We start from the raw sequence: 14,909 nt of genomic DNA, 5'->3' as shown, positions 1-14,909 counted from the left end.
TCCCCTAGCTGATTGCATGTGGAACAGCTGTGGTAACAATCACATAGCCAATTGCATGGAAACACATTCCAATACCTAGGAACATCATGGTGGTGTTGTGCCTTTTCAGTCACTGTGAGCAGGAACTAGATTTGTTGTTTGGCAAACAGCATCTTAGATGGAATGGGAATTTACCTCCATCAACATACACTGTGGAAAGAGAGCAACAAATGGAGGCAGATATGCCTGACCTAACTACAGACTGTAAGTGCTGCTATACTGCATTTGGAGTAATGTTGGTTTAATAGTGTTTGGATATGCCTGTTGTACATGTACTAATACCTGCCATGTCAGTTCCATGTATATGAGGAATCCCCATCTGCAGGGGGATCTGCAGACTGGGCAGTGTTGTGCCTATGTTTCATGTGTTATCCACAGTGCATCGCTCTGTGGAATGCAGACGGTAGTGTGAGGATTGCAGTCTGAAGATGGTGAAGGCCGTGGCAGTTACTGACTTCATATCCCTCATAGGACATATGTTGCAACAAACACCATTACAATGGAAAATATACAAGATTATCACAGCAACATGTCTGTACTGGCCCTGTGTATGTGCTGTCAGCCACACCACTGTCAACGTTTGTACATATGGTGTGCATGAAGTGGTGCATATGTGCTGTACACCATAAATAGTGTCATCATATCTGATAACAAGCCAGTGATATATGAGTGCTACACATGTCATGTACAGTAGGGGTTATAAGCTGTACATTCTGTGGATGTTTGTACAGTACTGAGGTCTGGGTAGTGAGGGTGAATGTCGGCAGTGGGTGTATTGTTAATATGTACTGTTCTGAGTGCTCCACATCAGGTAACCCATGCGGTGCATCCAATAACTGTATCAAACTGTGATAGCACTAAATAGTTGTTGGGGATTTGATACCCTGTGCTGATAGGTGTGTGACACAAACATGCTTCGGTTTTACACTCCCACCCCTCCCTGACATGTATTTGCCTCTGTCTGCCTCACCCACACCCTCTCTTGTGGATGTGGAGACCCACACCTGCCTTGCTTAGGCAGCAGCATGTATATTTTATGTGATGCTCATGATCAGCTGATGGCCTCTGCACGAATTGTAGCCCTCCCCTAGCTGATTGCATGTGGAACAGCTGTGGTAACAATCACATAGCCAATTGCATGGAAACACATTCCAATACCTAGGAACATCATGGTGGTGTTGTGCCTTTTCAGTCACTGTGAGCAGGAACTAGATTTGTTGTTTGGCAAACAGCATCTTGGATGGAATGGGGATTTATCTCCAACAACATACACTGTGAAAAGAGAGCAACAAACAGGAGGGGGATGTGCTTGACCTAACTACAGACTGTAAGTGCTGCTATACTGCATTTGGGGTAATTTTGGTTTAATAGTGTTTGGATATGCCTGTTGTACATGTACTAATACCTGCCATGTCAGTTCCATGTATATGAGGAATCCCCATCTGCAGGGGGATCTGCAGACTGGGCAGTGTTGTGCCTATGTTTCATGTGTTAACCACAGTGCATCTCTCTGTGGAATGCAGACAGTAGTGTGAGGATTGCAGTCTGAGGATGGTGAAGGCCGTGGCAGTTACTGACTTCATATCCCTCATAAGACATATTTTGCAACAAACACCGTTACAATGGAAAATATACAAGATTATCACAGCAACATGTCTGTACTGGCCCTGTGTATGTGCTGTCAGCCACACCACTGTCAACATTTGTACATATGGCGTGCATGAATTGGTGCATATGTGCTGTACACCATAAATAGTGTCATCATATCTGATAACAAGCCAGTGATATATCAGAGTGCTACACATGTCATGTACAGTAGGGGTTATATTTCATGACATAAGCTGTACATTCTGTGGATGTTTGTACAGTACTGAGGTCTGTGTATGTATGGTGAATGTCGGCAGTGGTTGTATTGTTAATATGTACTGTAGCCTGTGGACAGACTGTGGTAGATGTCATTGTCCTAGCTCCCCTTCTATCAGATGTTACTTTCTGCCCAACTGTATGGTACCATTTTGCCGTACATGTATTTAGGGCCATACACACACATGTCCCATACCACAGACAGCCATCAGACCAAACTGTGTAGCAGCCCAGTATATGTAGGGACATTCTGTGACTGGCACATATGAGGATGGTGTAGAACAGATAGTCCATATACTGTAATATTATGCTAGCCTACCATATGTGGCTGTGGCTGTGTTCACATTGGTTGTGGTTATGCACTGTTACACAGGTGTATCTTACCCTGTGTTGTGACATGGCTGTTTAGCCTGCTATATATGGAGGTACATGTGCATTCCCCCATACAAGATGTAGGCCAGTGTTGAGCAAGTCTGCCTGTAGCCTGCACAGTGCATTGTTACATGCCTAGCAGCTTAGTGTACTTAACCAGTGGGATGTCATGTGCAGATACTTGCCAGATGTACTGCTGCTGGACCTCCCTTAAACATCATGTATGTCAGACAGACCAGTGGGATGCTGTACAGATGTATGTCAATATCTAGTGGTAATGCATGTCCGTGGCACCCCTGTACCAGCAGTCATTATGTGTCAGGCCAGACACTAGTGTGTGTGAATCCAACACCTATGGTGCCAAATGTATACCAGTTGTTATGTGTTATACCCATCTACATGGCTGTCTACATCCATATTGTCAAGCCTGGTGCACATGTGGTGCGCTAAGGGAATATGTGTATACCTTTGGACTGTACAGGTTGTGTCCAAAAGATCCATATATAGTGGCCAATATCTTTGCTGCACTCCACAGGGGAATTACATGCTAGCAGCGGTACTTTACAATGATTTCCATAGGATGTCTGTCAGTAGCCAATGGCACACATGTTATAAGCAGATTGCAGCATCCACACACACACCATGTCTGTGAAGACAATCCCAGTGACAGTAGCAACAGTCTAGTAATATACCTGCTATACATACCTGATATCCCCTTACACTACGACATTAGGACTGTAGGGCCTGAGATACGGCTACACTCCATGTCCGGGACATATGGTGGAAATATATGTACATATACCTATCAAGATAGCTATATATATATATATATATATATATATATATATATATATATATATATATATATATATATATATATATATATATATATATATATATATATATATATATATATATATAAAATGACACATGTGTACTACATTGAATAACCACTGTCATGGCAACCACCCACTATAAATCCCTATAGCAAGTGTCCGTGGTCCCTTCACATTTCCTGTGTGATGGGCATCCGTCCTGTGTGTGGGCATCAGTGATACAAGCAGCAGGTAGCAATACCTCTTACAGGAGAACATGCACACTCAGAGCAGACACATATTTGTAGGAGGTTCAAGAACTGCAGACAGATTGTGGGTAGAGTTGTGTAATGCTTTGCATAGTACTGGTGTTACAATGTGTGTGTGTGTGTACATATAAGTGTACCTTGGAATGCAGTCTGTCTGCATAGGTCCCTACTGTGGGCCTACCTCTTGCTGGGCAGAGCTATGCCTATCATGTGCTGTCCGTCCACCACACAAGCCCTGTATCAGTTATGACACTGGCAGTGTGTGTGCTGCGTGCAACTGGTGCATGGCTACATCCATGTATATATCTAACCTCAATTCCCTGACTAAGGGTATGTTGCAGACTATCCTGTAACACCAGCACCTTGCTTAGTGTATGGCAACAGTTTTCCATATATATATATACCTGTGTTCCAGTCCCTGTCTCCCATCTTAAACCATACTCACCGGCATATGGACGCTGCCTTGCTGCTATCCCAGAGGTACCTACATTGAGATGGGATAGAGTTGATGTCAGTGGCCACAACTGTGGCATTGCTACAGGGTGGCTGCAATATTACAGTACATCAACAGTTGAAGTCCACAGTACTACAGTTTATGCATTACTGCTTATCGATACTACGCAGCAACATACCCCACATCTTACACATGCATGGTCTACCTGTAAAGATGCATACACTATAGTAGTCTACTGATATGCCTTGGAACCTTAACTGCATGCCCAATGTGTGGTGTGTGAGTAGCACCCACATCCATGACCATATACGTCTGGAGCTCTTGCAGGCGGGCAGGTGCTACCAGGCTGATGAGCAGCCGCTCCACTCTGGTGAGGGGGGATGGATGTTATGCCCCACCCTGTTGCAAGCTGGTCACCATGCATGGCAGAGGCATGATGTCGTACTTACCAGAGCAGGTCACTACAGTGGTGGCGGACCTGCTCATAGGTTCAGCTGTGCAACCCCACCTCATTCACCCTGCAGACCACATGGCTGTTCTCTCTTGCTGGTCCATGCTTGTCCATGAGAAGAGCAGCTGATAGTTGTGGATGATGCTGGTGATGATGAACTCTTCCTCAGTGGCACTGTATGCGGGCCTTCTCTGCTGTGCCATAATTCCTGAAAGACATAATGATGGAAATATGTCTGACCAACTCAAATGTCAAGTTTACCATAATACAATACACATATCAGTCTCCCGCCACTATATCAGTTCCAACATAATGTTCACACTACGCTAGTGATATGTGTCCGGTGTGTGTACCATTGGGCCATATATTGTATTGTACAACACTTTCTGCTTTGTGGTTATAGACATGCTCCATGTGGGGACACTAGAGTTGCAGGGCTGTTACATGGTATTTCACCTGCATGCCATTGTCACTGCCACTATGTTTCCACATATGTATATGGCAGGCCTGCTATGTGATTGCTACACATCTGCCATTCTGTAGTGTTGGGGATATCTATGCATGCTGTTGGACATGTTCTGGGATTGTGTGGACTATTACAGCCCACATATGTTCCATGAAAGTTACACACCAGTACGTGTAGGGGTTATTTGCCAGCAGGAACACCACTCCAACCTAATGTGCACATGTTACCAGTCCACATCACATCTGTGGCCCACCATGGAACCTCATTTCCTACTGTTCCATCACTACCTTCATGTAGAACCACCTCAGGGGATGGTGTCCCCCCATGGAGCACACACAGACATGTGTCTGTCACTCAGGTAGGTCACGGGTATTGGACATGGGGAGGTCCACAGTGACATGGGCTATGTGCTACATCACCTGAAGGCATGCAGTACACATTCACAAGGTTCAACATGCATGTCCCTCCTGCCCAGTACACAGCCCAGACACCTTTATGTCCATGTAGATGCTGTCGTCACTGTCGATGGGAGGGCACCATGTACAATTTATTCCCATAAGGGGGCTCAATGGCCTCTAAATTCCAAATGTAACTACCCGTCCACAGTGTTTATCCCCCACATGTGTCATATACCAGCCCTGTATGCTGTCTTGTTTGTCACCCAACCAGACCTACATACCAATACGTGCATTATACCCTTCACCAACATATATATCCCTCCATCCCATACAATTGCAATGTGTTCCCTACATGGGTTACACATTTCACTCCACACTCCATCTTGCAGCCATGTACTGGTGTGTAGGCATGTTGTGTATTGATGTGTGATGTTCTCTCACATATGCCATGGCAGGGAAAATTTATTGACACACATATATATATATATATATATATATATATAATATCTATATCTATATCTATATATGTAAATATATATATATATATATATATATATATATATATATATATATATATATATATGTATATATACATATGTGCATATATGTGCAGATATAATTTTGTGTTGTTTATTTACCTATATAAATGTATAACTGTCCGAGGTTCTGTACACATACACAGCTGTAAATATGTATCACACATATATGTATTTGTATATGGGGTGCATACGAACATCTGGATCACACTCATGTACCCTCTTTACTTCACAGCTGAATGATTCTGCCTTGCTGCAACACAGACAGGTGCCACATGTGAACACAGGCTAACATTATGGGGGTATATATGGTGACAGACTTTAGATAAGCATATTATACTGCTATGGCAGTTGGGCATGCTATGCTAAACTTTAACATGACTGTCCTGCAGGTGATGTGGTCTCTCACTCTTGTGTCTATCATGGTGGTATTAATACCCCCACCAGCCATTGGCCACAGTAAGTTACAGGACAAAGATATCATGGGTCACATCTTTGCCATTCACAGCTGGTCTGCACATTTGACAGGTATGTCCCACTGTCCACAGGGACTGATACTATTGTCCAATGCAGTTGAGCACAACATCCTTACAGGAACAAGTACTGATGGCACATATACATCCTTTCCCTGAATACATCCTATTATTCTATGCCATATACTACATGCCAGTAAATGCATATCTGTTCCACATACCTGTTATGTTTACGCTGTTACACAACCCTGAGCTTTGTGAACTTTCTTGACTTTCTCTCTCTCTCTCTCTCTCTCTGTCTCTCCTCTCTCTGTCTCTCCAGTAGAGTCATTGAGCTGGTTAGAAAAGATTACAGCATGCTTTTGTTGGTATTGCAAATGATCAGGTGGTGGCCTCTGCAACAGTCAGTGTCCACCAGTCGCTAATTGCATGCAGCCTCATGTGTGGTACTTTAGATAACCACTGTCATGGCAACCCTGTACTATAAATTGCTGCCTTCTGTGGATGTTGTCCCTTCACCTTTACAGTATGGATGACATCCTTCCTGTGTGTGGACATCAGTGTTACAGACAACAGCTAGCAATACCTCTTACAGCAGAACCTGCAGACAAAGGCCTAATCCACATTCGGGTAAGGTTCCAGACCTACAGACAGCGTGAGTAGTGTTGTTGTGTGCAATGTATCTTGCTGTTCTTACAGGGTTTCTGTGTGCATGGTACCTTTTCATGGAATGTTGTCTGTCTGCAGCTCTCAACTGTGGGCCTATCCATATGATACCAGGAGGATTGGCTGTTAGGTTTTGTCTGTGCACCACACAGGTATTGTGCCAAATATATCTGTGGTATTCTGTCTGTTGAATGCTATCAGTACATGGCTACAGCCATTTGTATTTTAATGTCATATGCCTGCATAAGGGTATACTGCAACGAATCCTGTAACACCAGCAATTGCCAGGGTGTGTAACAGAAATAATGCAAATATGGCCCTATGTTCCAGCCTCTGTCCTCCAAATATATGCCAGTCTTTGTCCTGCTGTGATACAGGAAGGGTTGTTAGGTAATGGCCTATCATTATTTACCACTAGCATTACTGCTATCATCCCAGTCAAGTCATGGACTCCCACACCAACAGTTGGACCATGTCCATATATATATGGCGGCAACAGGTGGTGAACACATATGTGTCCTTTTACATTCCTGAGGTAAGTGTGTGGTACACAGTATTCCTTGCCCTTGTACAGCCTTTTCTATGGTGTGGGGGGTTCTGTGCCATTAACTTAGGCTATGGCACCTTTTCAGTGATATAACTGTTAAAAAGAGGGTCATTCATTGTGATAGCGAGGTGTTAGGTTAATCAATGTTATGTACAAGATACTGTGACATTAACACAAGTGCTACTTTTCCCCCTAGGGCTTTACTACACGGTGTAATTGGAGGCTGCTGAACTACATCTGTAATTGTTGATTGTATTGTATCCTGAAGGCAAATCCTGTTCCTACTGTTGTACTAATTGAAGGCCTTGGCCTGGACAGCATAGTATGGTATATAGATACATTGCTTGCATCTATTGTTTTGTGTGGGTCTTGCATTCATGACTGATTACATATTTCAAACCTTATGTGGTGTTAGTACTGGCATACACTATTGTATAGTACAGGAATAAAGGTTATCTATGTATGCATACCTGTGTGTCGTGTCATGTCCTTTGAATTGTGGGTGGGTATATGTTTAATGTCAGTATTCCCATTTGTGGGAATGGTTGCCACACTGCACATTTCACAGGTGCCAGTTGAAGGGCTTGTGGCTGAGAGATGTACTTTGCAACCAGCACTTTCACACTACTTCTACATATGCATGTCTACTCATACCTTTTGTGTGTGTACATGTGTATGTACCTATATATATTTCATATTGCTATATATATGTATGTATATATATATATATATATATATATATATATATATATATATATATATAATCTGCATATATATATATATATATATATATATATATATATATATATATACACACACACACACACACACACACACACACACACACACAAACACACACATATATATATATATATATATATATATATATATATATATATATATACAGACATATGAACATATGTATGTATCATATGATTATTTATCAATCATACATTAATATATATAAATATATATATATATATATATATATATATATATATATATATATATATACATATAGCTGTCTATCTGTCTACATTTACAGATATATATCTGTCAATATGTCCATGCATGTTTGCCTGTTCCTCATTCACTTGGCAATTGTCATGGATGATCGCAGCATTGAAGTCAGTAACTAGTGGCAACACTTTTGTGTTTCAGACTTCATCTCCTTCTACATATGTGTTCTGATACATTTAACTGTGTAACTAGCAACATTTTAAGTGTAACAGAGCATTAGTTGACATATATCCCTATTTGTACCCGCAGTGTGGCATACATTGTCCAGACCCCTTGCATTAACAGGTTATGTGGTGTGATAATAATACATTTCCTTCACTGTTAACTGATTGTGCTGCAGGATATGTTATTGAATACTTTAGGTTATGTATATCTACTATAGTTTAGTGGTATATAACTTTGTGTATGGAGTGCAGGGTGCTGGGTTTGAGCCTTGGAGAGGCAGTTTATTTAGTTGCTGAGCAGAACAAGGAACATTGGCTACAGAGTTGTTAAGGCACTTTTAAGCAGTTGTAAGCAGGTTTGCGTGATGGTAAGCACTGCCAACCTCCGCTTATGTTTTCTTACAGTCAGTTAGCTGCAGATTTCTCAACCTGTGTAGGCATAACTTACTCCCGCGCAAACCCACTCAAACCCGCTTACCGCTGCTTAAAAGTGCTTACTGCAGCTTACCCCCATGCTAATTCCTTTAAAAGAAAAGAAAAAGTGGCTGATAGGAAAGTGGTTAAAAACGGGGCACATAGAGGGAAAAACAGTAGGGAAAATAGCTAGGCATGTGCAGGAAAGGTAAAGGAAAGGTCAATAGCTGCCCATTTTTTCTACAACAACAGCTGTGCATATACACTATATATGGCAGTTCATTTGGAGCCTGAAACCCCTGGTGGAGGGTTGAGGACAACATATATTCATTGTGATGCCAATTAGACCAGATTACATGTGTCCAGTGGATATGTGTGCGAAATGGACAGCTATGTATGGGGTGAGATTTTTTTGGGGGTACAGATTGCCCTTTATTTTCTTTTTTCAGGTGAGAGTGGGAAGTTGGGGAGGGTTAGTAGGTATATCTGAGGAGGAAGGTTTGGTAGGTTAACAGACAAGACACACAAGACGCATACAGGTTTGGTATATGACACATGTCGGGGGGTAAACACCTTGGACGGGGAGTGGTGTTTGGAAGTTGCAAGCCCATGAGCCGCCAACCGGAAACAGTGGGACTGAGGTCCCCACCCATGGGCAGTCACCACTGCACCTTCACGGCCCCAAAGGTGGCTGTGCTGGAGGCTGCGTAGGAGGGGCAGGCTCACCCTCTAATAGTGCCACTTGGCCTTCAAGCTGGCATAGCCACTCTCGTTACTCCAGATTGAGCTCCTTATGCACAATGGCCAGGACCTGTTGACGGGTGACAGGTTCCCCTCCACGCTCGCTCTGAGGGGGGGGGGTGAGCCCCATCCCCTGCAGCAGTTCCACCTGAAGCTGGCACAGGGTCTACGGAGGAGGAGGTCCCAGGCTGGGCCCCAGATGTGCTGGTGCCCGGTGCCATAGCCAGCTGAGGTGGAACAGTTGGATCCGCTGGGACCGGCCTTCCCATACGAGCTGTGTTGTCACAGGATTATGACAGATATGGGCTAGTAACAGTCAACAGCATTCAGGATTAGTTATAACAGCATGCATAGGTATCATAGGTATTCCCATTAACCTGACACACCAGAATTAACACAGTTGGAGAGCAAGCAGATCACATGCATATATGGAACAACAGTGGCAATTACAGAAGCATGCAAGTTTCATTGATGGCAACAGGCCACCAGTATGGGTGTATTTTTACATGGCACATGCATAGAAACAAATATGAATATTTATAAACCATTAGGACATATGTCCCAACAATAGGCTGGAGTGCACACATACCAGTTGAGGAGTGTCTTTGGGATAATATGCACATATGGTAGGGGTGAGAGAGAGAGTTTAATTAACAACTAATATGCCCTTGTAGTTTTCACAACATTCTTAGTCACTGCAGTGGTCTTTCCCTTACATGTATTATTACACTACACAATGGCCATATATGGTACACTGGTATGTTTATATATAATTATATACGTGACCTGTGTCTTACATACAGGCATGACAGGCTGCAGGTGCATATGTTGAGAATTTATCTCATACACTTTGGGTGAGGTGCTAGAATGACAGGTTTGTTTCCATATACAATCTCTGACTATCTACATGTTTAATGCTGCCTACATTTCTTGGAACATCACACTGGATTTTCAGGGGAACAGGGTATCAAGCTGGTGATAAGAGCCATATATCTGGACATGCTGGATAGATTGGAACAGCTGTGGGGTATAGATATGCATACAACTTTCAATGTGAATATTCTAGCAAATTCCGTACAGTTGTTGGGTGTAATTATGCATACAGCTTTCCATCTGGACATTGTATCAAAATCTGTACAGTTGTGGGGTATGATTATGCATACATCTTAGTAGCACTCCCAGGAGTCAAAACCCTGCTGTGTGTGACAAAATATTATAGCTAACATCACAGTACACTGTGCTATCAGAGAATTGATGTACAGCTTTTGACTGTTTTCTATCTAAGTCTCCCTAACTTGTACAATATAACTGACCTCTTGGCACTTCCTTCATTGTTATGCAGAACTCCATGCCCCTTTTATCTGCATTCCACGTTGTGGGTGACACAGCTTAAGATACAACAGTACTCTTTATAGTATGGAACAGATCGCCAACATATGTGAGAAGAGTAAACAGAAGCACTCCAGGGGTTATACTTTTTTCACAGACTATTAGACATTTATTTCTAATGGTAGAACACTTTCTTATATTTATTTGTTAGGACAGTACATGCAGACTGATTATTAACCTGCCTCGCGATGCAGCCTTTGCAGCCTAGCATCATGGGCATGCTGGTTCGCATCCCACTCATCTGCAGCTGTCAGAGAAATGCAGTGATATTTAGCCATACCTATCCATAGTATACACAGGCTAGGCAATTATTTACTACTTAGTACAATGAGTACTTAGTCCTGGGGCATTGGGCATCTGCTGAGACTCCTGGATCCACTGTTCTAGTACAACCCTCCTCCGCTGCTTCAGGTCAGCATGGTGGTGCCTGACCTGCTCACCAGTCCGGGGGATACCTGTGGCACTAGGGAGGTCACGGGTGAGACTGTCCCAGGCCTCTTTATACTGTGAGCCCTGGTACTGGCCCTGCAGTAGTCTCTGATCATGGTGTTTTACCAGGAGCCATACCATGATTTTTGACTCCTGGATGCCCTGGCACTGCACTCTAAATCGAGTGCCTTCATCAACACCAGCCATTCTGCCTGCAGTAGGAAGCTACAACCAGTTATGAGAAGTATTCCTGCTTGTGGGGTTTAAATATGGCAATTTTCATGCACGTTTCCATGATTGGCCGGTTTTGAAATGGCTAAGCTATGGGCACACCTGCTTACATAAGGTTGTCACTGCTTAAAGAGGTTTACCACTAGGCAGATTGAATTAGCTCTGCTACACATTGCTTACACTTCTTAACTTGAGCTGTGCTACTCTTAACTTGAGCTGTGCTGCAGTTAGCATTGCTTAATAGTTAATTAACACTATATTTGCCATTTGGCAATGATTTATTCTTCATTATAGGTTATATATGTGTCTGGTATCCGTGATTCATGTGTCCATACACTGTATGGGGACCTGGGGAATTCTACACTTTATTGCAATCACACCTCAGATCTATGCTTACTGCAGTACTCCAGTTCACATATTTATGTTCTGTGGCAGGTTATCCAACATTACACTGTACATAGATTCAGTTCACATGTTTGATTTGACTTTCCTGTGGTGAGGATTAGTTTGCTGATACCTCATTCATATTTTTTGCTATGATGGCTTGGTGGTTAACTACTGTGACTATAGTGTACAGGGTCCTGAGTTTGAGCCTTGCAGAGGCAGTTTATTTTGTTGCAGGGCAGAAAATGGGCCGTTAGATCCATAGTGATTAAGGCACTTTAAAGCAGTTGTGAGTGGGTTTGCATGGATTTGCATGATGGTAAGCACTGCTAACCTCTGGTTACAGTTTCTTACACTCAGTTAGCTTTTACATTACTTAATCTATGTAGACAATGCTTACCCCCAAGCAAACACACTTAAACACACTTACTACTGTTTATTTTTGCTTAAACCTAGTGCCTTATTCATTATGACACTGACACTTCACATGTGCATTTGATGCAGTACTCCAGTTCACATTTAAATGTTATGTAGGTTATATGGCAAAAAGATGTAAATATATGTTCATATACAGATTTCACTTGGAAAATGATACATGCTGCAGTGGGACTCGAACCGGTAATTCCTGTTTCATAGGCGGATGCTCTAACCACTACACTAAATGCTGTGCTGCTTCATTTGCATATATATTCCCTGTTATCCTCTTCAGCCTTTTTAGCTGCTTTAACCATAGCTAAGTGATGGGCATACCCATGCACCTACGGTTAGCTGTTCTCAGGATTTAAAACAAAAATAAATAGGGTTTCTTCATTTTATTTGAGTGTACTGTTGCTGTTGAACACATGGGGACAGTTGGTGGGGATATGCGGATACTTGTGAGCAGTCTTGCTCATTTATTTACACATTCTTCTGTTCTACTTTGCAGGAGCATGCTTATTCTGAGAGTTCTGCTCTCAGACATGCCCCCTGCACTTGTCCACGCGCCGTGTAGCATTAGGAGTTCAGGTAACGTGCCTTCATTAATATGCATGGCACGCTGCCATCCTCCTCTTAAACTGCTGCTTCCGTTCAGGACTATATTAGTCCTGCACAGAAGTTTAGACAAAACCGTGTGTGTGTGTGTGTGTGTGTGTGTGTGTACATATACACACGCGCACACACACACACACACACACACACACACACACACACACACATATATATATATATATATATATATATATATATATATATATATATATATATATATATATATATATATATACATCTATATATATAGATAGATAGATATACACAGTGGATATAAAAAGTTTACACACCCATTAAAATGCCAGGTTTTTGTGATATAAAAAAAAAAAAATACCACAATAAATCATTTCAAAACTTTTCCTACCATTACTGTGGCCTATAACCTGTGCAATTCAATTGAAAAACAAATCTGTTAGAGGGAAAATTTAAAAAATGTTGTGTCTTTCGGCTTTTCCTGGTTAGGGGTCGCCACAGCGGAACTCCAGTCTACTAATGATTGGCAGTAGATTTTTACATGCCGAGTTGCCAGCCCTGATGCACAACTTTCAATGAAGGTACGCACATTCACGCATGTCTCCAGACAGAAGGCGCTCTACCTGAGATTCGAACGGGACAATGCCTTACTGTCAGGCGACAGCGCTACTGCAGCACCACCACTGCAGTTAGTGACTATTTTAAAAAAACGTACAATAAGTTGGTTGCATAAGTGTGCACACCATTAGACTAATACTTTGTTGAAGCACCTGTTGATTTAATTACAACATTCAGTCTTCTTGGGTACACACCTGCCATCAAAGAGACTCTGATTAACCCCAAATATAGTTTGGCTGTCCTAGTAGGATTTTCTCGAAATTTACTCATTTGCCTGCTACAGCAAAAGCCATGGTTCACAGAGATCTTACAAAGCATCAAAGAGATCTCATTGTTGAAAGGTATCAGTCAGGAGAAGGGTACGAAAAAATTTCCACAGCATTGAATATACTATGGAACATAGTGAAGACAGTCATCTGAAAGTGGAGAAAATATGGGACAACAGTGACGTAAAGAACTGGACGTCCCCCCAAAATTGATGAAAAGACAAGACATAAACTGGTCAGGGAAGCTGCCAAGAGAACTACAGCAACACTGATGGAGCTGCAGGAATTTCTGATAAGTACTGGTTGTGTACTACATGTGACAAAAATCTCCCATATTCTTCATATGTCTGGGCTATGGGGTAGGGTTGCAAGATGGAAGCCTTTTCTTACACAGAAAAACATCCAGACCTAGCTAAAATTTGCAAAACAATACATCAAGTCTCCCAAAAGCATGTGGGAAAATGTGTTATGGTCTGAGAAGACCAAGGTTGAGCTTTTCGGCCACAATTCCAAAAGGTACATTTGGCGCAAAAACAACACTTTGCATCACCAAAAGAACACCATCCCCACAGTGAAGCATGGTTGTGGTAGTATCACGCTTTTGGGTTGCTTTTCTTCAGTTGGAACTGGGGCTTTAATCAAAATGGAGGGAATTATGAACAGTTCCAAATACCAGTCACTTTTGGCCCAAAAATTTCAGGTGTCTGCTAGAAAGTTGAAAATGAAGAGGATTTTCACCTTTCAACATGACAATGACCCAAAGCATACATCCAAATCAGCAAATGAATGGCAAGAACAGAAGAAAATTAAAGTTTTGGAATGGCCCAGCCAGAGCCCAGACTGAAATCCAATAGAAAATCTGCGGGGTGACCTGAAGAAGGCTGTGGACAAGAGATCCCCAT

The sequence above is a fragment of the Protopterus annectens genome, chromosome 6.part0, assembly GCF_019279795.1.
Source record: "Protopterus annectens isolate FY-2018-M chromosome 6.part0, PAN1.0, whole genome shotgun sequence".
Lineage (NCBI taxonomy): Eukaryota > Metazoa > Chordata > Ceratodontiformes > Protopteridae > Protopterus > Protopterus annectens.
The sequence above is the reverse complement of the archived record's forward strand: the minus strand, read 5'-3'. Positions refer to the sequence as shown.